At 46.3% G+C, this 25,513-nt stretch overlaps 4 long non-coding RNA genes across 5 annotated transcripts in view; 2 read left to right on the top strand and 2 right to left on the bottom strand.

Annotated features, from left to right (window-relative positions):
• LOC309334101 overlaps positions 1-17,167 on the top strand; it is a 552,008-nt gene extending 534,841 nt beyond the window's left edge. The window contains exon 3 of the long non-coding RNA XR_014152875.1: positions 17,012-17,167. This is a non-coding gene — a long non-coding RNA (uncharacterized lncRNA). The remainder of the gene's footprint in view (positions 1-17,011) is intronic.
• On the bottom strand, positions 430-4,580 carry LOC309334276. Of its 2 annotated transcripts, XR_014152975.1 has the most exons (3): positions 3,281-4,580; positions 1,899-2,020; positions 430-887 (listed from the first exon to the last, which is right to left on the bottom strand). It is a non-coding gene; the product is annotated as an uncharacterized lncRNA (long non-coding RNA). The 2 variants fall into 2 exon arrangements; XR_014152974.1 differs by having other exon boundaries at positions 430-2,020.
• LOC309334081 lies at positions 6,449-8,511 on the bottom strand. Its single transcript, XR_014152852.1, has 2 exons — positions 7,947-8,511; positions 6,449-6,925 (listed from the first exon to the last, which is right to left on the bottom strand). It is a non-coding gene; the product is annotated as an uncharacterized lncRNA (long non-coding RNA).
• Positions 17,168-22,117: 4,950 nt separating the features above from the next.
• LOC309334051 lies at positions 22,118-23,739 on the top strand. The gene is made up of 3 exons (XR_014152803.1): positions 22,118-22,288; positions 22,578-22,974; positions 23,175-23,739. It is a non-coding gene; the product is annotated as an uncharacterized lncRNA (long non-coding RNA).
• Positions 23,740-25,513: the final 1,774 nt, after the last annotated feature.

Genomic DNA, 25,513 nt, shown 5'->3' with positions numbered 1-25,513 from the left:
TTCCCCATTCCTGCTTCAATGCAAATGTATTTTGAATTACAGCTGTTGACATCTATTCCCATGGCCCTAAAAAAGACCTAGATTCTTAGATAAGCAAATGGGTGAGTAGTCTGTTCCCCTTCCCAGGGGGGCAGTGTTGCAGACTGGCATCCGGAACCCGCTAGTGACCCAGCTGGATGTTGGAGGAATGCTATCCACGTCACGGGGACTTCCAACCGTGTCACGCACCCAGCTCTCCAATCAGCACAGCTGGGGGCGTGGCCACAAGCAGTTTCAACTGTGGCACGTGGGGGGGGGGGCAACCTCCTTTCACCTCAAACCCAGAGCCACTCAGTGAAGTTGAATGCTGGGAGATTCAAGGAACACAGGAAGAAAGTACTTGATGCTGCCTATTAGTTTTAACCAAAGAATTGGCTATAACAAGTTGCAGTGATGGTTGTGAATGTGGATGCCTTTAATGTAGGGTTGAACAAATAATTAAAGACTATTGCCAGTAACATAATTCCTACAGTATTTATAGCAATATATTGTTTCCAGTATCGGAGACTGTGTGCTGCATGCCTCAGGAAACCAGGTTCTGCGGATCACAGATAGGGCTGGGTGCTGTCACCATCAAATCCTGTTTTGGGGGCTTTCCATAGACATCTGGTTGAGTGGTGTGGAAACAGAATGCTGGACTAGAAAGGACTTTGGTCCGATCCTGCAAAACTCTTATGATTATTATCTGAGGCTTTAATCTCACAAATAACACATGAAATAGCAATGTTCCTACACATGTGCACACCCACACTTCTGCATAGAAAACTGGTGTGTGTGTGTGTGTGTTCCTATTTTACTAAGCTTGATTTCTTTTTCCTCACAACCAGACCGTTCTCGCTCTTCTCCCCCTGGAAAAGAATGAGATGTTGAACAAGGAAACATTCCAGATGGGCATTAAGTAAGGTAGACTGCTCCCAACACACCAGACACCAATTTTCTTATTCCAATAACACCTTGAAATTAAAACTTGTTAAAGCACTTGTTACTTTTTACTGCTCAAAAGGAATGAAATTACTGCAATGCTCTTGAATATGCAAAAACATTTTGGTCCCCGGTAGCTGAAGATAATGTTCTCCCAGGAGGTTTTCCAGAAGAGTTTCAAGAAAGGGTTTGATATGAGAGTGTTCTATCACTCCCATCTTTTTATAGCAGCACAGTGTGTGTTTGTTTTATTTATTTATTCTGCAAAACTTGGGAGCCAGCAATACTTTTTTTCACAAGACCCCTCCCAATGTTTTTTCTTCTTCTCCTGGTGTTGTTAATGATACATTTGTATGCATATTAGATGCTCATGCACCACTTTCCCTATATAAACAGAGGTCAATAGCTTTCCAGACAGTAAGGTAAAGGTAAAGGGACCCCTGACCATTAGGTCCAGTCATGGCCGACTCTGGGGTTGCAGCACTCATCTCACTTTATTGGCCAAGGGAGCCGGTGTACAGCTTCCAGGTCATGTGGCCAGCATGACTGAGCCACTTCTGGCGAACCAGAGCAGCGCACAGAAACGCCGTTTACCTTCCCACCAGAGCAGTACCTATTTATCTACTTGCACTTTGACGTGCTTTCAAACTGCTAGGTGGGCAGGAGCAGGGACCAAGCAGCGGGAGCTCACCCCGTTGTGGGGATTTGAACCACCAACCTTCTGATCGGCAAGTCCTACGCTCTGTGGTTTAACCCACAGCGCCACCCACGTCCACATTCCAGACAGTAAATGCTGCCAAATGTGTTTGGTTTGCAGACACCTATTCTATGAGAGGGACAGTTGAATTCACTGAGAGATAAGCATACTGCGAAACATTCTTACATGTGTTTTTTTTTTAAGACTCACCCATCCACGAACTGTTAGTCACTTTACTTACCTGCCCTTTTTCAAAAGCCAATGAAGAACACAACATTCAGAAGAGTTTCAGTAGGCTGCCACTCAAGCAGCATCTTGTTGTGAAAGCAACTCCAAGAAGTAGTCCAGTCACTATATTCTTTTCTGAAACAATGAAGGGTACCCAGTCCTGTTGAATTCCATTTAATTGAATTGGTGCTGTCCAATACATATTTATATGATTTAGTGCTAAGGCTGAATCCCTGCTTTTGCTGATTCATGTTGCTAACATGCAAACAATTGAACGAAAGGTCAACAGCTATATTTAAAGCAGCAATCTCGCTTAAGAAGTCACAGGTACTCTTTGAAAAAGAAGGGAGGGAATAATCATCTTGTCGAACAGTGACTGAAATTATGTAGTTGATTGATTAAGTATTGATTATTTAATTGCTATACCACTGATGCATTAAAAATATATCTGATGCAGCAACAACAGAAAACTGCAACAAAATATTACAAAAATACACAGTTACATATAAAAAGTTGAATAAAAAGTTATATTCATTTCCTTTGGAACACACCCTCCCTCAGCCTCCAGATTCTCACCCAGGGTCCAAACAAACTCTCAGCTCACTCACAAAAGTATAACAATGAGAACAGTTCCTGGAAACAGTGGACATCACTCTGGCCTCTCTCTTAGAGTTGCATTTGATGGACAGGTTCTGACGTGGATGCTACTCCCTCAGGCTGCCCAAAGCTGTGTCCCATTCAGCTTCAATCTCCACACTCCAAACCTCAGCAGGTTAGCTGAGTTTCCCATGAGGTCCACCGGATGGGGAAAGGACTCCCTTCTACTCACACCCTCTATTCTATCCTCCTCCTCCAGCTGCTTGAAACATACAGCTAATTTTGGGTGGAATCAAATGGATTCTTAACTACTAAGTGACAAAGAGTCAAGGCAGTGACAAGGAAAGGTTTAAAGGTCTAGGTATGTTTAGGCTGGAGACCAGAAGAGAAGGAAACATGACAGGATTCTTCAGATGCCCAATGTCAGGGGTCAGGGAACTGGACCCCCCTCCCATGGTAGGCTGCCAGGAACAGATAGACAAGGAAAGCTCTTACCAAGTTATTTTATTCAATATTCACAGAGAGAGGCTACAAAATGCTGCATCTTGGAGTAATGGCTTTGCTCTGAGTAAACTCCACCCCCCTTCTCTCTTCAATCGTCAACAGCACCACTCACCTTACGGTGGCCACTTAGGGCCATTTGCCTACAAGCCCTCTGCTCTCCTACTTTTAAGGCTCGCCAGGTGATGGGAGATGGTGGTTCTGGAATGCTTTCTAGTAATAATGTGTCAGCCAGCTGCTCTGACTCTGCTTCCCCCCTTCTTCCCCCATTATGTCCCAACTCTGATCTTCATCTACCTCTGAGCTGTGACCTTCCTCAAACCACTGCTGTAAATCTATACGGTCTTCCTCGTCTCTGGAAGGTTCAGGAGGGGAAAGCAGTCTCTACCATTCCTCCTCTGTCCAGTCCCTGAAACCTAAAGAGCTGTTGCATAGAAAAGGGCAAATGCTTCTTGTCTGTTCCGCATGAGGACAAAATAATATCTAATGCAGTTAAATTACAAGAAGGCAGATTATATTTAAATGTTAGAATAACCTTCCGGATATTAAGAGTAGTTTGGCAGTGGGACTAATTACCTAGAGCAGTGGTTCTCAAAGGGTGTGGTGCACCACACGGGCATGGCAGAATAGGATGGGGTGACAGGAAGAGTCAAGGACAATTAATATTTTATTTTGGGAATTACTCATGTTCTTATGTAGTTGCATTGTTTTATACTTCCTGGATGTTCCACGATTGTATTATAAGGTGGTTGTGTCCCATGTTATTAATCAAGCACTGCTGGGAATTGCTTCTTTTTGTTTTCAAATTCAATGTATTTCTTATCAATAAAAGATTTGGCAAGCAAATTTTTATTCTGAAAGAATAAAAGTAGTTTGAGACCCACTGATCTAGTGTCATTCTATACATCCAGGTGCTGCAATCTGAATGCTGGTTATATGAAACTTCCCTTCTCCAAACATGAATAATTTGTAGCCTAACCTCACTACACAAACATCTGATCCAAACTCCAACAGCAGTGGTGCTTCATCCCACTGGCTGTGCTGCCTAGAGTCCAGGAGTCCTTTACCTTTTATGTTTGCAGGCGTAGTAGATCTGTAACAAACACACGAAGCAGCTCAGCATATCTCTCACCTTGTGTCCTTCCATTGGTCAGGCTCTCTTACTGGTGAGCACTAAGATTCTCACACCACCGATTGAAGGAGAAGCACTGAGAATGAGACTGGACAACCAGTGGGATGTTGGTGTTTCCAGCCCAACCTGTTCCTCTCTGCTGTTGAAAGTACAGTACTCACTGCAACCTATTCATTTATTATATTTTTAATATTATGTTGGAAGCCACCCAGAGTGAACACAAGCACAACTGGTACAGATTGGAAGCACCTGTAAAAAACCAAAATTTCTGCACATAGGAAGCTGCCTTTCCCTGAGCTAGACAACTGATACATCTTGCTCAGTATTGTCTACACTGGCTGGCAGCTGCTCTCCAGGAGTTCAGACAGGAAACACTTCCAACACTACCTAGAGATGTCATTAATTGAACCTGGAACCTTCCTCATGCAAGACAGATGATCTTCCACTGAGCATAGCCCCTCCCCTGCATACTTTTACGATATGGATGCAATGCAGCTGCAAACTGCTAGCTTGAAAGGTAAACATGATGGGAATGTTGGAACTGCCGTGGGAATCAGGAGGGCAGTCAATTCACAGTGCGAAGCACCGGAATTAGCTCAGAGTGTAATATGAGCTCTTCCGTTTATTCCTATCCAGGAAGTGTTTTGTCTCTTGGCTGCTGGAGTTTGAAGAGAGCAGTCATGTTTTTGTAATGCTGCAAAGACAGAAATAAAGGCATGTAAATACATTTCTGTCTATCTCTTTCCCCTGCCCGGGGGGGCAGGAAAGAGGGGTGTGTTCTTCTCACGTTTGAGAAGAATCGCCGGTCGAGACCTTGCCTGCGTCTGCTGGGGAATGCAGCCAGGGAGGTCATCAGGGAATCAAGCCGGGTGCCTTCGATTGTTGCCAGTTCCTCTGATAAAAGGCTTGATATCCCAACACATACAAGTCTTTGCACACATGCCCATTAGGCTTTATCCATCAGAGTTCTTGTTTACCTTTCTGGAGTAATTAAGCCAGTTCTGGAAAAAATGATATTCTCTCATTGCTATGGTTCTGTCCTAATGTGATTCATTTTCTGTCTTCAGCCAAGAGCTCTCCTATGCCAAATCTCCAAAAAGTCCATTTTGTCTCCAAGACTGTGGCTTCAGATTACTTGAAGAACTTCTCTGGGAGTCATCTAATGCATTATGCAAAAGAAGCAAACACCGTTTTCCCCTCAAACAACACCTGTTTTAATGTGTGGACTTTTCGAATGGGTAGAAAACTTTAGAATATCTGTTTTAAATAAATGACTGTGCTCAGATCACCCACTCCCCCCCCTCTTCATTTACTATTCTAAAACCACAAGATTTCAACTATCTGAAATGAGCTGCTGCTTAGGCCAATTGGATACAACTTATTGGTTTGCTTTTGCTGTCAAATATACATAAAATATAAATCATAGCATCAATTTACTTAGGTTGCAACAGGCAAAAGAGTCATAAAATACAACTCAATCTAATCTAGTTGAAGTCAAATATGGGGGGGGGGGGGCGTGAGAGTCAAGAAGAACCCAAAAGTTGTAGTAAGCACAAGAATAACTTTGCATCTTTAAGAAAAGATTGTCTCACGTTTTAAGAAAATATTATATTATACTGCAAAATGATATTTCATACCCAACACAGCGGATTACTGAAGTAGAAAAATATTGACAAAATGGAGGGGGGGTGGGCCTTGATGCAGGAGTAGAAATGGGTTGTGCAATTGATCTACCACGGTGGATATCATGTTTGAATTCTACTCATCCTCCAAAGATCTCCGGGTAGCATGTATGGCAAGGATAGCCAACAAGGTGCCCACCAAATATTGTTGGATTCCAACTCCCATCTGTCCCAGCCAGCATGACCAATGGTCTGGGGTGATAAGAGTTAGCATCCAAAATATTTGCTGGGCTCCCTGTTGGCTATGTTTGCTGTTGTGCTAATTTATATAACCGTTAATGCCAGTATAGGCTTCTAAGTGATTTAGAATATAAAACCAGTCACACAAATCTTAAAATATAAACATCCGTAATTAAAACACACACTAAAAACAATCCCATTAAGACATTTAAAGCTTATATCTGAGCTAGATTCAATACGCCCTAGTTTCATAAGCTCTTCACAACAATTAACCGCTTCTCTTTATATGTATTAAAAAAGAAACCTCCAACCCAAGAAATTTCATTATATTTTAAAATATTAATGTGAAGCACAACTCTTGCTATGCAAAGGAAAATGAGTGCAGGGGGTGAAATGTTCTTTGGATATAGGGGCTAAAGTCGTGACAGTTGTGTAAATGATTACATTAAGCAAAAAGACTTTAAATAATAATATTGCTCAGTCAAAATTTATTCAAGCTATTGCTGCTCTGCACAGTTGGAGAATAATGAAAAGGTCTGGGTTCAAATCAGAAATCCTCAGATTTTTTCGCATAAAAGAGGAATAATTTATTTTAACATCTCTTCTAGGCAACTAATATTTTGAGAGCTTTTAACTCCTTGTGGGTGATTTTTCATTTAGTCTTGTTCGTTTTGCATCACTCATAAAAAGAGGACTTTGGCTCCTCTTCAGCCTCCTTTTTTGCTTAGTAATTCCATGCACTATCCATTCACGTAATCCATTCATTTTTAAATTGGTCTATTTCATACCATTTGTCAACTATAACAGCTTCAGTGGCATAGACGTGTATTTTGGGTGCTTCATAGCATGTGTAGCAGCTCACACTTTATGCTGGACCCAATGAAACCACCAGCCCCCCAGAGATGCAGGGCTGCGTTCTGATCTTGCCAAGCTGAACCACCAAAGAATCTGCAATGAATTCCACACTGATTATTGGCAATGGGAGATGAATTCTATTCAGTTTCCATTTAAAAAGGAATCTGTGTAATTCACACATTCTGAAATAATATTTAAAGCAACAGCCATCCTTCAAAGTTTGAACATCTTTGAATTTTGCAATACAGTCCTTCAGCCAGGTACCAAAATGCATATACTTGGGTAAAGCATGCAAAAAGTGCATATATTCATGTGGGAGGGATTACATTATATTATGGGGATTTGCGTTGCAAAAAATGTGTTATACAGAATTGCATTCGAATAATATTAGATATTAAACAATTCGCATACTAATGTAGAAATAGGGATAATTGAACTTAAGTTTGGGAAAATGAAAAATTTGGAGCAACAGAAATTAACTTATTCACCCACCCCTAGTCAATATAAATGTTATATATAAACGGCACCACATCACTGAAGGGCCAGCCATGAGCCCACACTTCTGATTCCACAATAATATCAGTACACTTCGAATGACTAGGAGGCTTATTTCGCTCCTGCTTAGCCAGTCATTGAAATCACTAGCAGTGGATCCCTCCTTAGGAAACAGCTAAGTGAAACAAGCATAGGAAGAGCTATGAGAGAGGGAAAGAGGCAGGATGATGCCTGTCTTGTTTGCTCGGCTTCTCTCTCTCAGAAGCCACACCTGGTGGCAGAAAAAGTCTTAAGTCTAAGGTCTAATGGAGGGGGAGATAGTAGGGAGGGAAGCTGCTGGGCAGATGGGGGAGGGAGAGAGACCCTCCCCAAATGAAGGGAGGTGGGTGTGCAGCTGAGGTCCCTCCCCCCCCCATTGCAAGCATTCTGAATGATCATCTTAATAGATGGTCCTCGTTGCGGGCAGGCCCTCAACCCAGTCCCCCCAACCTGGCATGGATGGAGCCATTACCTTCATGCCAGGGTGGCACCATGATTACCCAGGGCTATTGCCCAATCAATCTGAATAGGTGATTGTGGGGGAAAGTATAAAAGTGGCAGCACGACATGTGCCAAGCACCTGCTTTGTGCTGCCGAACACAGAGCTCTGTCTGGATTGTTTCCGTGGAGCCTTTTACGGTTTGCCGTGGCCTTTCCATTTTGCATCGTCTTGAGCTGCCTTGAGTTGCTCGTTCCTTCCGAATACGGCTTCTGTCAGGCCTGACGCCTCTCCCATTAATTCGCAGGTCCCTGGTGCAGTGTTTGTGACTTGGTCGGGGCCTTCACTTCTCCCGGTGATTCTGTGGTTCCCTTTTTCGGCTTTGCTTACGTTGTGCCTTCAATACAAGGTTTTAGGGTGCGGGGGTAAATTTTGTGGGGGCTAAATTTTTGCACCCCAAATTCACCATCAGATCACATAGCATGTCCATGGCTACAGCCTGCACCCAAAAAATTCATGCATCCACTGTTTCGTGGGGTCGCAATGGTGCAAAAACGTTGTTACAAAACACAGATCCACATGGATTCTCCAAACTCACCATCAAATCACATTTGTGGCCACAGCATGAACCACAAAAATCATACACCCACTGTTTCATTCAGAATTTTTTTTTTCTTGTTTTCCTCCTCTAAAAACTAGGTGCGTCTTACGGAGTGAAAAATACGGTAATTGACACCTTTATTATTGGTAGCAGGGTCATTTAATTTCTACTTCATCAGTCTTGTTCGCTGGTTTTACTTTTTTGTTACTTATTGGCTCTGTTTGGTGGTTCACAATATTTAGTGTCCACTGCTGTGTCCATTCGGCATAAAAGAAAGAAATTAATTGTTTGCTTGTTGTTTCTTAGGGTCCAGCGGCATGCCTCCCAAGAAGAAAATGCCAGCCAAAGGTGCTTCTGCTGCAAAGAAGCACTCAATTAAAGGTATGGACACCCAGACAACTCAAAGTTTACGAGCTTCCACATCCACAGGGCACACTGGGGTCCCTGATGGCCAGTATGGCCCATGACCCTGGCGCTTTGTCGTGTTTTGTCTCGTGTTTTGGGATTTAGTAATAAATGATAACAGAGGGCCCCTCTCCCCGTGACACGTGTGGCATGTGGACTCCATGGCACCCTAAGATACCCCCCTTAGCACCCACCAAGGCCCCCTGACCCTCCCATTTTTAAAAAGTTTCTCCGAAAATCTGTTAGTTTTTACAGTGCTGCAAGACCGCTTGTTTTGGCAGTTGAGGGATTGGTATTATTTATTTATTTTGCCCTTTGTGAGAGACACTCTGGATCCTTTTAAATAAAGTGATCTGGACAAAATGGGTCAATTTGGAAACTTTTTTATTATACACACTTGCAAGTGGGGTAACCCAAGATCAGGCACATCTTCATCAGGAAAAACACATCTTAGAAAGTTGCTTCACTGGCCACAAGTTCCTCCTTCCATGCCCACAAGAAAGGGCATACCAGTTTACAGAAGTAATGCGTCCACCTCATTAACATTTTACCATTCCATTTCCCATGTTAATCAGAATACAACACAACACAACACAATACAATACAAATACCTTTATTAGCATTTCAAGTTAAGACATTTCAAAATGGCATGAGAAACAAAGTCTTTCTTCTTCCTGTTTGGGGAGTGAGGGAGGCCAGGGCCACATCCACACCATTTAAAGCTCTATGAAGCCACTTTAAACACTCATGGCTTCTTCCCCCAAAGAATCTGGGAGCTATAGTTGGAAAAGGGTACCGAGAGTTGTTAGGAGACCCCCTGTTCCCTGCCAAGAAGGGAACCCTACCCTAACCCTACCCCTGATGCTAACACTAACTCTAACCCTAATGTTAACCTTTAACCCTTAACTAGAGCTGCAATTCCCAGAGTTCCCAGGCAAGAAGGGAACTCTAACTAACCCTTAACCCTTAACTTAAGCTACAATTCCCAGAGTTCCCTGGCAAGAAGGGAATCCTACCCCTACCCATGATGCTAATCCTAACTCCAATCCTAACCCTGCCCCTAACTCGAGCTACAATTCCCAAAGTTCCCTGGCAAGAAGGGAACCCTACCCCTACCCCTGCCCCTTAACTAGAGCTGCATTTCCCAGAGTTCCCTGGCAAGAAGGGAACCCTAACCTTAACTCCAACCCTAACCCTAACCCTAACCCTAAACCACCCTAACAACCTTCCGTCCCCTTAACCACCTACAGTTCCCAGAATCCTTGAGGGGAAGCCATTCCTGTTTAAAGCGTCTTCATAGCACTTTCAATGGACGGTGCGCCTAATGTGGCCTAATGTTTCCTCCCTCATTTTCTTCTCTCTCCCCACTGCCCCATCACTTGCAATGCAGCAGATATCCACCTGCAGTCTCCCTTCAAGGCTCCTTCTCTCAAGTATGGTCACAGCCTTGTCCATTGCACACTGCCAGGATTTCATGTTCATTTCTCCGGTGTAAATAGGGAGAGTTTGGAACAGACAGGGTTAAAACTCCGTGATGTCCTGTATCTGGGAGGAGCTTGACGCAGAGAAGTGTGTCACAGTCTGCAAGCAGAGTTGCTTTCACTTCTGACTGAGAGACACAGCTCAACGGAGAGGCTGTGAATCTGTGTGCTTTTGGAAGCACGGAGAGATGCCGGAATGGCGGAGGTTTTTGATGGAAAGAGACTGATTTATGGCTTGTAAATAAACGCTTCTAGAGATAAGAACCGATCAGCCTCTGGACTTGATGTATCCCTATTCTCACACTGACGCAGGACCACTGCTGCTACTTTGCTCTCCTGCCAGGTCAGAGCTTCCAAGCAGAGAGCTGCCCAGAGGAAGCAGGACTGGACAGCAATTTATATTTACCCGAAAGTGGATTTATATTCACCCCAACAGGTTATGGGAGTTACGTGTTTCCTGTCAAGTGTGAGAAGGGAGGAAAGACAGAAAAGACAGAAAAGACGTTGAGAGAAAAGACAGGCTCTTTCTGGTGTAGATGCCTGTTGAAAATGGGGCTGGTGGAAAAATGGGGCTGGTGGAAAATGGGGCTAGTGGAGAGTCCATTGAAGACGCACAGGTGCAGTGTGCAAATGTCCCACCACACGATGATTGTATTCACTTGTGGCACCGAAAACTTGGGCACGCTGGGTGGTCGCTTGTGCGAAAAGCTGCAGAAAACACCATTGGTTGTAGGTTCAAGGCTTGTGACAAATACCTAGATTGTCAAGCCTGTAAGCAATCGAAGATCACAGCATGCCCATACCCCAGGTCAGAGAGGAGAACCAGCAAACCCTTTGAACTTGTGCATGCAGATTTGTCAGGTCCCATGCCAACACCTTCTTTAGCTGGGTCTAAATGGATTCTGGTTCTGATTGACAATTTTTCGAAATTTGCTTGGGTTTTTGCGCTTAAATGCAAATCAGAAGCAGCTGCACTGATCAGGGATTGGATCACAGCGATAGAGCTGCAGTTGTCTACCAGGGTGGTTTCCTTTCAATCTGGTTGCGGGGGGGGGGGGAGTTCACAGGTTCTGCACTGCAATAGTTTTTCAGGCAGAAGGGTATCAGTCATCGATTGTCTGCCCCCTACTCTCCGCAACGGAACGGGGTTGCAGAGAGAAAATATCGCACGCTACAGGAATCAGCGAACGCTATGTTGGCAGACTCGGGTTTGCCACAGCGCTTTTGGGCTGAGAGTTATAGGACAGCATGTTTTGTGCAGAATAGGGTGTACAATTCCAGTGTAGGCAACACACCGTTTTTCTTGTTGCATCACAGGAAGCCGAAGGTGGGGTTTCTTCATGTTTTTGGGTCTGAGGCTTGGGTTCTCATTCCAAAGGCCATGCGCAGAAAGGGTGAGCCAAGATCTAGGAAGATGATCTTTGTGGGCTATGAGCCGGGTTCGAAGGCGTGGCATTTCGCATACCCTACTGGCAACCAGTCGAAGCTGCTTATTAGCGGCAGTGTTGAGTTTTGCGAGCAGAGTGGGTGGAAACGTCTTCACGGGAACCCAGATGTTCTGTCAGACTCAGATGAGGAAGAGGAGGAGGACGAGGCTGAACCTGTTGCTGAGGTGCACAGTCCACAGCCACAGAGTCCAGAGCCAAGATCTCTAAGGGAGAGGCTCCGTATCTCTCCAAAAGGGAGTCCCAGGACCCCTCCACAGGTCTCTGTCAAGTCTGAGCTAAGGAGTGCACCATCCTCACCAGCAGAACCAGCTGTACGCCCGAAACGGCGCAGCAGGTCAGAGGGGGATGTTTCAGACACAGAGGATAGTAGGGTTGATCCAGGTGAATCAGGCGCAGTTCCAGAATTCACGCTGAGGAGGTCAGCAAGATCAACCAAGGGAAAGCCACCTGAAAGGTATGAAGCCACAAGTGTCTGGGTTGGTGTGGCTAGATGTGAGCCTGAATCCTTTGAGGATGTTCAGAAGTTGCCTCAGGAAGAAGCTAGCAAATGGCGTGAGTCGATGCAGGAGATGAACTCAATGGAGTCTCTAGGTGTGTTCTCACTCACGAAGTTGCCGATGGGCGAAAAAGCCGTGAGCTGCAGATGGGTTTACCGTTTGAAACCCACAGAAGCAGGAGAACCACAGTATAAAGCGAGGTTAGTGGCCCGAGGATTCACACAGAGAAAGGGTGTCCACTTCACAGAGGTATATTCGCCAACCTCGAGAGCGGAGACTCTGAGAACGCTCTTGGCGATAGCAGCACAAAGAGGTTGGAAGGTGAACCATTTTGATGTAGATGTCGCCTACCTGAACTCAGATCTCAAGGAGGAGTTGTACATGCTTCCTCCTCCAGGGTTTGAAGTCAGTGAACCAGGCGTCGTGTGGCGGTTGCACAAATCCATCTATGGATTACGTCAATCTGCCAGGAATTGGAATATGTGCCTACATGAAGCCTTAGAAGAGCTAGGTTTTAAGAGATCTCTTGCAGACAGTTGCCTTTACATTAGAGATTCAGGTTTAAAACAGCAGGTGGTGCTGGTCTTTGTTGATGATATCTTGATCATGGCACAGACAGGTAAACAGGTGGAGAAGTTTGCTAGAGAGCTTGGAAAGCGGTTCAAGCTAAAGCAGCTTGGAGATGTCAAGTCCTATTTAGGCGTGCAGATCACAAAAGCAAGTGATGGAAGCTTCTTGCTTTGCCAGAAAGGTAAGATTGAACAGTTGCTTGAGAAGTTCAGGATGTCTGATTGTGCAGGTGCCAGATCACCCATGGAGGCTGGATTTGTGAAGGAGTGTCAGCAAGTAGAACGTGTGGTGTTCAAAAACACTGAACTCTTTCAGTCAGCTCTGGGTAGTCTGTTATATCTGTCACAGTGGAGCAGACCAGATATAGCGTTTGCTGTCAATTTGCTCAGTAGAGAGGCTTCAAGTCCTAGTGTGCAGGCCTGGAATGGTATAAAGCGGGTGCTGCGTTACCTGCAAGATACCAAAGACTTTTGTCTTAGGTTGCCAGCTCAAGGAGAAGTCAAACTGACTTGCTTTGTGGACGCAGATTGGGGTAACCTTGAGGACCGCAAATCAGTGTCAGGTCTAGTGGTGAAGTTTGGGGACTCAGTAGTTGGGTGGAGGTCCCGGAAGCAAAGTCTCATAGCGCTGTCATCTACTGAAGCTGAGTTCAGTGCGCTATCAGATGCTTGCAGAGAGCTGGAGTTCTATGTGTGTTTGGTCGAGGAAATCTGTGGAGAAAATTGTCTGCCCGTTGTGGTGCATGAAGACAATCAACCGTGCCTCAAATTGGCTGAGACGGGGCAATTCAAGGCAAGGACCAAACATTTGGACATACGTTTTCAAAATGTGTGTCAGAGCATTTGTGAGGGGCTAGTTGCTCTGAAATACTGTCCCTCAACCAAGAACCTCACTGATGGTTTCACAAAACCATTAACCTTCCAGAAGCACGAGGAGTTGTGAGGGTTTGGGTATGGGGAAAGCATTGTTGGCTATTGTCCCCAGATGCAGGACAAGAGGGGGTGTGGAGTTTGGAACAGACAGGGTTAAAACTCCGTGGTGTCCTGTATCTGGGAGGAGCTTGACGCAGAGAAGTGCGTCACAGTCTGCAAGCAGAGTGGCTTTCACTTCTGACTGAGAGACACAGCTCAACGGAGAGGCTGTGAATCTGTGTGCTTTTGGAAGCATGGAGAGATGCCGGAATGGCGGAGGTTTCTGATGGAAAGAGACTGATTTATGGCTTATAAATAAACGCTTCTAGAGATAAGAACCGATCAGCCTCTGGACTTGATTTATCCCTATTCTCACACTGACGCAGGACCGCTGCTGCTACTTTGCTCTCCTGCCAGGTCAGAGCTTCCAAGCAGAGAGCTGCCCAGAGGAAGCGTGACTGGACGGCAATTTATATTTACCCGAAAGTGGATTTATATTCACCCCAACAGTCCTGCGGTTTTCTTCATGACTTTGAAGGCTGAATTTGGGGAAAACCTCACCGGCTCCAGACATCCCTGTAAGGCAAAGGCAAACAGGTGGGAGGGATGGCCCCCATCCGACAGCGTCCCCCAGACTCCTCCTCTGTTTGGCTGCCTGTTCACAAACAAGGCTTCCAAACCAGTTTGCATCCATCTCAGCCAGCCTAGCCTCGCGGCATCCACTAGCCTGAATGCAAACTCTTCCGACAACCATCTACCAGCTCTGAACCTGGAGGTAGTATGTGGCCATCACTTGACACATCGCTGAGTTCACATGGCATCCACCTGGCTTCTTCCCCCAAAGAATCTGGGAGCTATACTTTGGGTCATTGGGTTTGGTGCTTTTGTAACTGGATTTGTAATGGCTTTTAGTCACATACAATAAATGATTGACAGATTGATGAAAAAGTGTTTTTTTCCCCCTGAGAGGCTAACTTTTTCTCTGCAGGTCGACTGGTTACATTACGCCCAGATTAAAGAAGTTTTTAAAAATGACAAAAAGTTAGGGTTCCAGGTGGAGAAATCGAAGTTGGAAACAGAATTGTTAGAACCAAAGACTAAGGTATTATCAAGAATGTATAACTTGCTGTTAAAATGGAATACACAAGACGAAATGGTTAAATCGGCTATGATAAAGTGGGCACAGGACATTGGGCATAACATTATGTGTGAGGACTGGGAAAGGTTGTGGACCACTGGGCTGAACTTCACTGCATGTAATGCTCTGAAGGAAAGTGTAATGAAAATGATATACAGATGGTACATGATCCCAGTTAAACTTGCCAAAATATACCATTTGTGTGATAATAAATGTTGGAAATGTAAAGAAAATGAAGGAACATTCTTTCACCTTTGGTGGACCTGCCCTAAAGTGAAGGCCTTCTGGGAAATGATTTATAATGAGTTGAAAAAGGTATTTAAGTATACCTTCACTAAGAAACCAGAAGCCTTCCTTCTGGGTATGGTCGGCCAGAAGGTGTTAAAGAAGGACCGAACATTTTTTATGTATGCAACAACGGCAGCAAGAATACTCATCGCTAAGAACTGGAAAACTCAAGATCTACCCACACTGGAAGAGTGGCAGATGCAGCTGATGGACTATATGCAATTGGCCGAGATGACTGGCAGAATCCGAGACCTGGGAGAAGAGAGGGTTGAAGAAGACTGGAAGAAATTTAAGATTTATCTACAAAAATATTGTAATTTGGTTGAATGTTAAGAAGGATGCTAGATCATAAATAATTGTCCACCACTGAATTAGATTTGATTCTGACGATAAGTGAGATTAAGGAAAATATAAATTTTTTGGAGAACTGCTAGATTTTATTTAAATGAGCGGATATAAGGTTCTAAACAAGATGATCATTTGCTTGAAAAAATTTTATAACAATGTAAGTGGGAGCGGGAGATGTGAGGGAGTCCAAAGAAGTGATGAAACTATGTCATGATATAAGTAATGTTGTTTATTATTTATGTATTGTATTCAAAAACTTTAATAAATATTTATTAAAAAAAAAATAACTTTTTCTCTCTGCAGGTCTTTTCTTGAACAGTTTCCTGTGCCAAGATAAGGCTTGCTTTCATTGCTCTGTTCATTTGTGCATTTGACTAGTGTTGTGTGGAGGGAAATGCAACCACTGGGCTGAAAAATGTCCCCCTCCTGTCCCCTTGGGTTTCCAGTGTGGCCTTCACAGATATTGGCACAACTTGTGTGTGTGTGTGTTGGCTGCTGAGCTGTGCTCACCATTGTGAGGGCTGAGGGAGTGATGGTGATGCCTCCCCAGCTGCTGCCATTGTCCATGGGTTGATTGTGATGTGACAAAAATATCTGGCTGCTGAGCGGGTATAAATGTGGGCCAAGGCGCAAGCCTCAGCAGTTGCCCTCCCCAGAGAGAAATGGGCAGCTCGGTGGCACTCAGCCCAGGTGGTCTCCTGTCCCGTGGTGGCAAGCTGGCAAGCGGAAGGAGGCAATCACCCGGTGCGGGGATGCTGTGGAGCAAGGAGAAGGCAAGTACAAAGATTACTTGCTGGTGGGATCGCTACTTGAAGGTGACTGACACTCAGCTCTGAAGTTGATTGATGTCTGGCAATGGACCTGATGAGGTTGCAGCTAGTGGATGGTTTTCGGAAGAATTTGCATTCAGGCTAGTAGATGTTGCGAGGCTACGCTGGCTGAGATGGGTGCAAACTGGTTTGGAAGCCTTGTTTGTTAACAGGCAGCCAAACAGAAGAGGAATCTGGGGGGACGCTGTCGGATGGGGGCTATCCCACTCACCTGTTTGCCTTTGCCCTACAGGGATGTCTGGAGCCGGTGAGGTTTTCCCCAAGTCCAGTCTTAAAAGTCATCAGGAGAACCGCAGGACATCCCTATTTACATCGGAGAAGTGAACATGAAATACTGGCAGTGAGGAATGGGCAAGGCCTTGGCCATACTTGAGAGAAGGAGCTTTGAAGGGAGACTGCAGGCAGACATCTGCTGCATTGCAAGTGATGGGGCAGTGGGGAGAGAGAAGAAAATGAGGGAAGGAACATTAGGCCACATTAGGTGCACCACTGGAACTGCTATGAAGTCACTTTAAACAGGCATGGCTTCCCCTCAGGGATTCTGGGAACTGTAGGTGGTTAAGGGGACGGAGACTTGTTACGGTGGTTAAGTATTAGGATTAGGGGTAGGGGTAGGGGTAGGGGTAGGGTTCCCTTCTTTCCAGGGAACTCTGGGAATTGTAGCTCTAGTTAAGGGTTAAGGGTTAGAGTTAGGGTTAGCGTCAGGGGCAGGGGTAGGGTTCCCTTGGCAGGGAACTCTGGGAATTGTAGCTCTAGTTAGGGGGCAGGTTTAGGGTTAGGGTTCCCTTTTTGCCAGGGAACTCTGGGAATTGTAGGTGTAGTTAGGGGGCAGGGCTACTGTTCCCTTCTTGCCAGGGAACTCTGGGAATTGTAGCTCAGGTTAAGGGTCAAGGGTTAGCATTAGGGTTAGAGTTAGGGTTAGCGTCAGGGGTAGGGGTAGGTTTCCCTTCTTGGCAGGGAACAGGGGGTCCCCTAACAACTCTCAGCACCCTTTTCCAACTATAGCTCCCAGAGTCTTTGGAGGTGTTTAAGCTATGAGTGTTTAAAGCGGCTTCATAGCGCATTAAATGGTGTGGATGTGGCCCTGGCCTCCCTCACCCCATTGCCTCTTAATAATGGAGAATCGAAAGGATTTCCCCGGTGGCACTCAGCCCAGGTGGTCTCCTGTCCCGTGGCGGCAAGCTGGCAAGCGGAAGGAGGCAATCACCCGGCGCTGGGATGCTGTGGAGCAAGGAGAAGGCAAGTACAAAGATTACTTGCTGGTGGGATCACTACTTGAAGGTGACTGACACTAATGGACCTGATGAGGTTGCAGCTGGTGGATGGTTGTCAGAAGAATTTGCATTCAGGCTAGTGGATGTTGCGAGGCTACGCTGGCTGAGATGGGTGCAAACTGGTTTGGAAGCCTTGTTTGTGAACAGGCAGCCAAACAGAGGAGGTGTCTGGGGGGACGCTGTCAGGTGTTGGCCATGCCACTCACCTGTTTGCCTTTGCCTTACAGGGATGTCTGGAGCCGGTGAGGTTTTCCCCAAGTCCAGTCTTAAAAGTCATCAGGAGAACCGCAGGACATCCCTATTTACATCGGAGAAGTGAACATGAAATACTGGCAGTGAGGAATGGGCAAGGCCTTGGCCATACTTGAGAGAAGGAGCTTTGAAGGGAGACTGTAGGCAGACATCTGCTGCATTGCAAGTGATGGGGCAGTGGGGAGAGAGAAGAAAATGAGGGAAGGAACATTAGGCCACATTAGGTGCACCACTGGAACTGCTATGAAGTCACTTTAAACAGGCATGGCTTCCCCTCAGGGATTCTGGGAACTGTAGGTGGTTAAGGGGACGGAGACTTGTTACGGTGGTTAAGTATTAGGATTAGGATTAGGGGTAGGGGTAGGGGTAGGGTTCTCTTCTTGCCAGGGAACTCTGGGAATTGAACTCTAGTTAAGGGTTAAGGGTTAGAGTTAGGGTTAGCGTCAGGGGCAGGGGTAGGGTTGGGGTTCCCTTGGCAGGGAACTCTGGGAATTGTAGCTCTAGTTAGGGGGCAGGGTTAGGGTTAGGGTTCCCTTTTTGCCAGGGAACTCTGGGAATTGTAGCTCTAGTTAGGGGGCAGGGTTAGGGTTTCCTTCTTGCCAGGGAACTCTGGGAATTGTAGCTCTAGTTAGGGGGCAGGGTTAGGGTTTCCTTCTTGCCAGGGAACTCTGGGAATTGTAGCTCAGGTTAAGGGTTAGTGTTGGGGTTAGAGTTAGGGTTAGCGTCAGGGGTAGAGGTAGGGTTCCCTTCTTGGCAGGGAAGAGGGGGTCCCCTAACAACTCTTGGCACCCTTTTCCAACTATAGCTCCCAGAGTCTTTGGGGGTGTTTAAGCCATGAGTGTTTAAAGCGGCTTCATAGCGCATTAAATGGTGTGGATGTGGCCCTGGCCTCCCTCACCCCATTGCCTCTCAATAATGAAGAATCGAAAGGATTTCCAAATTCAAATCTCTCGGAAACAGGAAACAGAAAGAAGAAAGACTTTGTATCTCAAGCCATTTTGGAAGGTCTTAACTTGAAATGCCAATAAAGGTATTTTTATTGTATTGTGTTGTATAGTGTTGTGATTAATATGGGAAGTAGGGTGGTAAAATACGTTTGTCTTTCTGCATGCATTTATAGTGGGCATTTTGCACTCACCTCAACCCTTGCAGGGAAAGGGACAGGGCACAATGGGAAAGGGCGGGGCAACCGGGCTGCTTAAACCACACCCCTTTTCCAACGGAAGCAGCATGGGGGGTGGGCCCTCCGAGAGAGAACAACAGAACAGAACACAGAACAAAGAAGACGACAGAACACAGAACAAAGAAGACGGAAGTAGCGCGCAGTTCCTTCTGTTCCCTCTCTTCCAAAGAATGGAATGTCAACACACAGAGCATGTGATCCAGTAGTCTCACACACTCTGCAGCACGGGAGAGAATGAAACTCCGGACATCCAGCACCCGCTTCTCTGCTTCTCTTGAAATCTTTGACTGTAACCCTGTCCAATCTTTTTTCAAAGAGGGCCAGATTTGATGAAGTGAAGGGCCGTGAGGGCCACTGAAACAGCCAACCCAAGTTGTTAACCTTTTTTTAGGGTTGAATTTGTTGAGGGTTTGTTTTTTTAGGATTTTACCCCAGGAAATAAACTGTCACAGGGGCCGGATTAAACTGACCGGTGGGCTGGATTAGGCCCCCAAGATGGACTTTGGACATGCCTGATAAGCGCACAAACAAGATGTAGTGTGTGCACCATTTCATGTTTTACTGGAAAACTTTAGGTCACTGTTAACTGGTAGGCAGGGGCTTGGGGGCAAATCCCCCCTTGAATCTGACTTATGACTTCAGCAGTGAGACTACAGAGTGACAGTGTCATCATAATTTCACCATGGCAACCAGCTGCTTCATTTCCACTTACCTGAAAGGCAGGTCATTGAGTATTTATTTTATTTATTTATTTTTGTATGAAATATTTATTAAGTTTTCCATAACTGAACACGTGACCACTTTCTTTCCCTAGGAATTGCATCCCTAGCATTGCATCCTCCCCCCAGCCCCTCCCCAAAGCTTACTGCACCCCAAGGCGTTTTGCATTCACCTGAACCCTTGCAGGGAAAGGAGCAGGGGACAATGGGAAGGGGCGGGGTGACCAGTCTGTTTAAACCACACCCCTTTTCCAACAGAAGCAGCAAGGGGGGCTCAGTATCCAGCACCCCCTTCTCTGCTTCTCTTGAATTCTTTGCCTTTATGGGGACAAGCACAATTACTGGAAAGAGATTGTTGGTAAGACATGGCTCAAAGTAAAGCAATGGGCTGGCACTGAAGCCAGTTAGGCTGCTTTACACTGACATAATGCACACTTTGGAGAGTTCCAACAACAGTTGCCCTATTCTCATGAAGAAAAGATGCCCAAAGAGTTCAAATGATGCTTCTCCACCATAACAGGGTTGCACATTGTTGGTTACATTTTGACAGCAATAATATGAAGATTTACAAAACATAAGAAAACTTTTGTAACTGGATTTGTAATGGCTTTTAGTCACATACAATAAATGATTGAGATTGGTGAAAAAGTGTTTTTTTTCCCTTGAGAGGCTAACTTTCTCTCTGCAGGTCTTTTCTTGAACAGTTTCCTGTGCCAAGATAAGGCTTGCTTTCATTGCTCTGTTCATTTGTGCATTTGACTAGTGTTGTGTGGAGGGAAATGCAACCACTGGGCTGAAAAATGTCCCCCTCCTGTCCCCTTGGGTTTCCAGTGTGGCCTTCACAGATATTGGCACAACTTGTGTGTGTGTGTGTTTGTGTGTGTTGGCTGCTGAGCTGTGCTCACCATTGTGAGGGCTGAGGGAGATGCCTCTCCAGCTGCTGCCATTGTCCATGGGTTGATTGTGATGTGACAAAAATATCTGGCTGCTGAGCGGGTATAAATGTGGGCCAAGGCGCAAGCCTCAGCAGTTGCCCTCCCCAGAGAGAAATGGGCAGCTCGGTGGCACTCAGCCCAGGTGGTCTCCTGTCCCGTGGTGGCAAGCTGGCAAGCGGAAGGAGGCAATCACCCGGTGCGGGGATGCTGTGGAGCAAGGAGAAGGCAAGTACAAAGATTACTTGCTGGTGGGATCGCTACTTGAAGGTGACTGACACTCAGCTCTGAAGCTGGTTGATGTCTGGCAATGGACCTGATGCGGTTGCAGCTGGTGGATGGTTGTCAGAAGAATTTGCATTCAGGCTAGTGGATGTTGTGAGGCTACGCTGGCTGAGATGGGTGCAAACTGGTTTAGAAGCCTTGTTTGTGAACAGGCAGCCAAACAGAGGAGGTGTCTGGGGGGACGCTCTCAGGTGTTGGCCATCCCACTCACCTGTTTGCCTTTGCCTTACAGGGATATCTGGAGCCGGTGAGGTTTTCCCCAAGTCCAGTCTTAAAAGTCATCAGGAGAACCGCAGGACATCCCTATTTACATCGGAGAAGTGAACATGAAATACTGGCAGTGAGGAATGGGCAAGGCCTTGGCCATACTTGAGAGAAGGAGCTTTGAAGGGAGACTGCAGGCAGACATCTGCTGCATTGCAAGTGATGGGGCAGTGGGGGGAGAGAAGAAAATGAGGGAGGCAGCATTAGGCCACATTAGGTGCACCACTGGAACTGCTATGAAGTCACTTTAAACAGGCATGGCTTCCCCTCAGGGATTCTGGGAACTGTAGATGGTTAAGGGGACGGAGACTTGTTACGGTGGTTAAGTATTAGGATTAGGATTAGGGGTAGGATTAGGGGTAGGGGTAGGGGTAGGGGTAGGGTTCCCTTCTTTCCAGGGAACTCTGGGAATTGTAGCTCTAGTTAAGGGTTAAGGGTTAGAGTTAGGGTTAGCATCAGGGGCAGGGGTAGGGTTGGGGTTGGGGTTCCCTTGGCAGGGAACTCTGGGAATTGTAGCTCTAGTTAGGGGGCAGGGTTAGGGTTAGGGTTCCCTTTTTGCCAGGGAACTCTGGGAATTGTAGCTGTAGTTAGGGGGCAGGGCTACTGTTCCCTTCTTGCCAGGGAACTCTGGGAATTGTGGCTCAGGTTAAGGGTTAAGGGTTAGCGTCAGGGGTAGGGGTAGGGTTCCCTTCTTGGCAGGGAACAGGGGGTCCCCTAACAACTCTCGGCACCCTTTTCCAACTATAGCTCCCAGAGTCTTTGGGGGTGTTTAAGCCATGAGTGTTTAAAGCGGCTTCATAGCGCGTTAAATGGTGTGGATGTGGCCCTGGCCTCCCTCACCCCATTGCCTCTTATTAATGAAGAATCGAAAAGATTTCCCCGGTGGCACTCAGCCCAGGTGGTCTCCTGTCCCGTGGCGGCAAGCTGGCAAGCGAAAGGAGGCAATTGCCTGGTGCTGGGATGCTGTGGCCCAGGTGGTCTCCTGCCCCGTGGTGGCAAGCTGGCAAGCGGAAGGAGGCAATCACCCGGTGCTGGGATGCTGTGGAGCAAGGAGAAGGCAAGTACAAATATTACTTGCTGGTGGGATCGCTACTTGAAGGTGACTGACACTCAGCTCTGAAGCTGGTTGATGTCTGGCAATGGACCTGATGAGGTTGCAGCTGGTGGATGGTTGTCAGAAGAATTTGCATTCAGGCTAGTGGATGTTGCGAGGCTACGCTGGCTGAGATGGGTGCAAACTGGTTTGGAAGCCTTGTTTGTGAACAGGCAGCCAAACAGAGGAGGTGTCTGGGGGGACGCTGTCAGGTGTTGGCCATGCCACTCACCTGTTTGCCTTTGCCTTACAGGGATGTCTGGAGCCGGTGAGGTTTTCCCCAAGTCCAGTCTTAAAAGTCATCAAGAGAACCGCAGGACATCCCTATTTACATCGGAGAAGTGAACGTGAAATACTGGCAGTGAGGAATGGGCAAGGCCTTGGCCATACTTGAGAGAAGGAGCTTTGAAGGGAGACTGCAGGCAGACATCTGCTGCATTGCAAGTGATGGGGCAGTGGGGAGAGAGAAGAAAATGAGGGAAGGAACATTAGGCCACATTAGGTGCACCACTGGAACTGCTATGAAGTCACTTTAAACATGCATGGCTTCCCCTCAGGGATTCTGGGAACTGTAGGTGGTTAAGGGGACGGAGACTTGTTACAGTGGTTAAGTATTAGGATTAGGATTAGGGGTAGGGGTAGGGGTAGGGGTAGGGGTAGGGGTAGGGGTAGGGGTAGGGGTAGGGTTCCCTTCTTTCCAGGGAACTCTGGGAATTGTAGCTCTAGTTAAGGGTTAGTTAGGGTTAGCGTCAGGGGCAGGGGTAGGGTTGGGGTTCCCTTGGCAGGGAACTCTGGGAATTGTAGCTCTAGTTAGGGGGCAGGTTTAGGGTTAGGGTTCCCTTTTTGCCAGGGAACTCTGGGAATTGTAGCTCTAGTTAGGGGGCAGGGTTAGGGTTAGGGTTCCCTTTTTGCCAGGGAACTCTGGGAATTGTAGCTCTAGTTAGGGGGCAGGGTTAGGGTTCCCTTCTTGCCAGGGAACTCTGGGAATTGTAGCTCTAGTTAGGGGGCAGGGTTAGGGTTTCCTTCTTGCCAGGGAACTCTGGGAATTGTAGCTCAGGTTAAGGGTTAGTGTTGGGGTTAGAGTTAGGGTTAGCGTCAGGGGTAGAGGTAGGTTTCCCTTCTTGGCAGGGAACAGGGGGTCCCCTAACAACTCTTGGCACCCTTTTCCAACTATAGCTCCCAGAGTCTTTGGGGTTGTTTAAGCCATGAGTGTTTAAAGCGGCTTCATAGCGCATTAAATGGTGTGGATGTGGCCCTGGCCTCCCTCACCCCATTGCCTCTCAATAATGAAGAATCGAAAGGATTTCCAAATTCAAATCTCTCGGAAACAGGAAACAGAAAGAAGAAAGACTTTGTATCTCAAGCCATTTTGGAAGGTCTTAACTTGAAATGCCAATAAAGGTATTTTTATTGTATTGTGTTGTATAGTGTTGTGATTAATATGGGAAGTAGGGTGGTAAAATACGTTTGTCTTTCTGCATGCATTTATAGTGGGCATTTTGCACTCACCTCAACCCTTGCAGGGAAAGGGACAGGGCACAATGGGAAAGGGCGGGGCAACCAGGCTGCTTAAACCACACCCCTTTTCCAATGGAAGCAGCATGGGGGGTGGGCCCTCCGAGAGAGAACAACAGAACAGAACACAGAACAAAGAAGACTGAAGTGGCGCAATTCAGCCTTCAAAGTCATGAAGAGAACCGCAGGACATCCCTATGCTCCTGGCAGTGAGCAATGGACAAGGCCGTGGCCATACCTGAGAGAAGGAGCCTTGAAGGGAGACTGCAGGTGGACATCTGTTGCATTGCAAGTGATGGGGCAGTGGGGAGAGAGAAGAAAATGAGGGAGGAAACATTAGGCCACATTAGGCGCACCATCCATTGAAAGTGCTATGAAGACGCTTTAAACAGGAATGGCTTCCCCCCAGGGATTCTGGGAACTGTAGGTGGTTAAGGGGGCGGAGGGTTGTTAGGGTGGTTTAGGATTAGGGTTAGAGTTAGGGTTGGGTTAGGGTTCCCTTCTTGCCAGGGAACTCTGGGAAATGCAGCTCTAGTTAAGGGGCAGTCTTAGGGTTAGGGTTCCCTTCTTGCCAGGGAACTTCGGGAATTGTAGCTCGAGTTAGGGACAGGGTTAGGGTTAGAGTTAGGATTAGCATCAGAGGTAGGGGTAGGGTTCCCTTCTTGCCAGGGAACTTTGGGAATTGTAGCTTAAGTTAAGGGTTAAGGGTTACAGTTAGAGTTAGGGTTCATAGCGCTTTAAATGGTATGGATGTGGCCCTGGCCTCCCTCACCCCACTGCCTCTTATTCATGAAGAATCGAAAGGATTTCCCCAAACAGGAAGAAGAAAGACTTTGTTTCTCATGCCATTTTGAAACGTCTTAACTTGAAATGCTAATAAAGGTATTTGTATTGTATTGTATTGTATTGTGATTAACTTGGGAAGTGGAATGGTAAACTGTTAATGAGGTAGAAGCAATACTTCTGTAAACTGGTATGCCCCTTCTTGTGGGCATGGAAGGAGGGACTTGCGGCCGGACAACCAACTTTATAAAATGAGTTTTTTCCTGATGAAGATGTACCTGATCTTGGTTTACCCCACTTGCTAGTGTGTATAATAAAAAGGTTTCCTAATTGACCCATTTTGTCCAGATCACTTTATTTAAAGGATTCAGAGACCTTAGAGGAACCAGTTTATTTATTTCTCACAAAGGGAAAAATAAATAAATAATACCAATTGCCAAAACAAACGGTCTTGCAGCACTGTAAAAACTAACAGATTTTGGGAAAACCTTTTTAAAATGGAAGGGTCAGGGCCTTGGTGGGTGCTAAGGAGGGTTTCTGAGGGTGCCATGGAGTCTACATGCCACATGCGTCACAAGGGGTAGGGGTCTCAGTCATCATTTGTTTATTAATAAATGCCTCCCCCTTTGAGGCCTAGTTTCCCCAGCCCTGTCTATGGATGGTCTCCTGTGATGTCACAAACAATACTTCTGTAAACTGGTACGCCCCTTCTTGTGGGCGTGGAAGGAGGGACTTGCGGCCGGACAAGATGTGTTTTTCCTAATGAAGATGTGCCTGATCTTGGGTTACCCCACTTGCAAGTGTGTATAATAAAAAGGTTTCCTAATTGACCCATTTTGTCCAGATCACTTTATTTAAAAGGATCCAGAAACCTGAAGTCAAAGGAACCAG

Source organism: Podarcis erhardii (assembly GCF_964252035.2).
Source record: "Podarcis erhardii genome assembly, chromosome: Z".
NCBI classification, from domain to species: Eukaryota; Metazoa; Chordata; class Lepidosauria; order Squamata; family Lacertidae; genus Podarcis; species Podarcis erhardii.
Note: the sequence above shows the minus strand (reverse complement) of the source record. Positions and strands in the feature narration are given on the sequence as shown.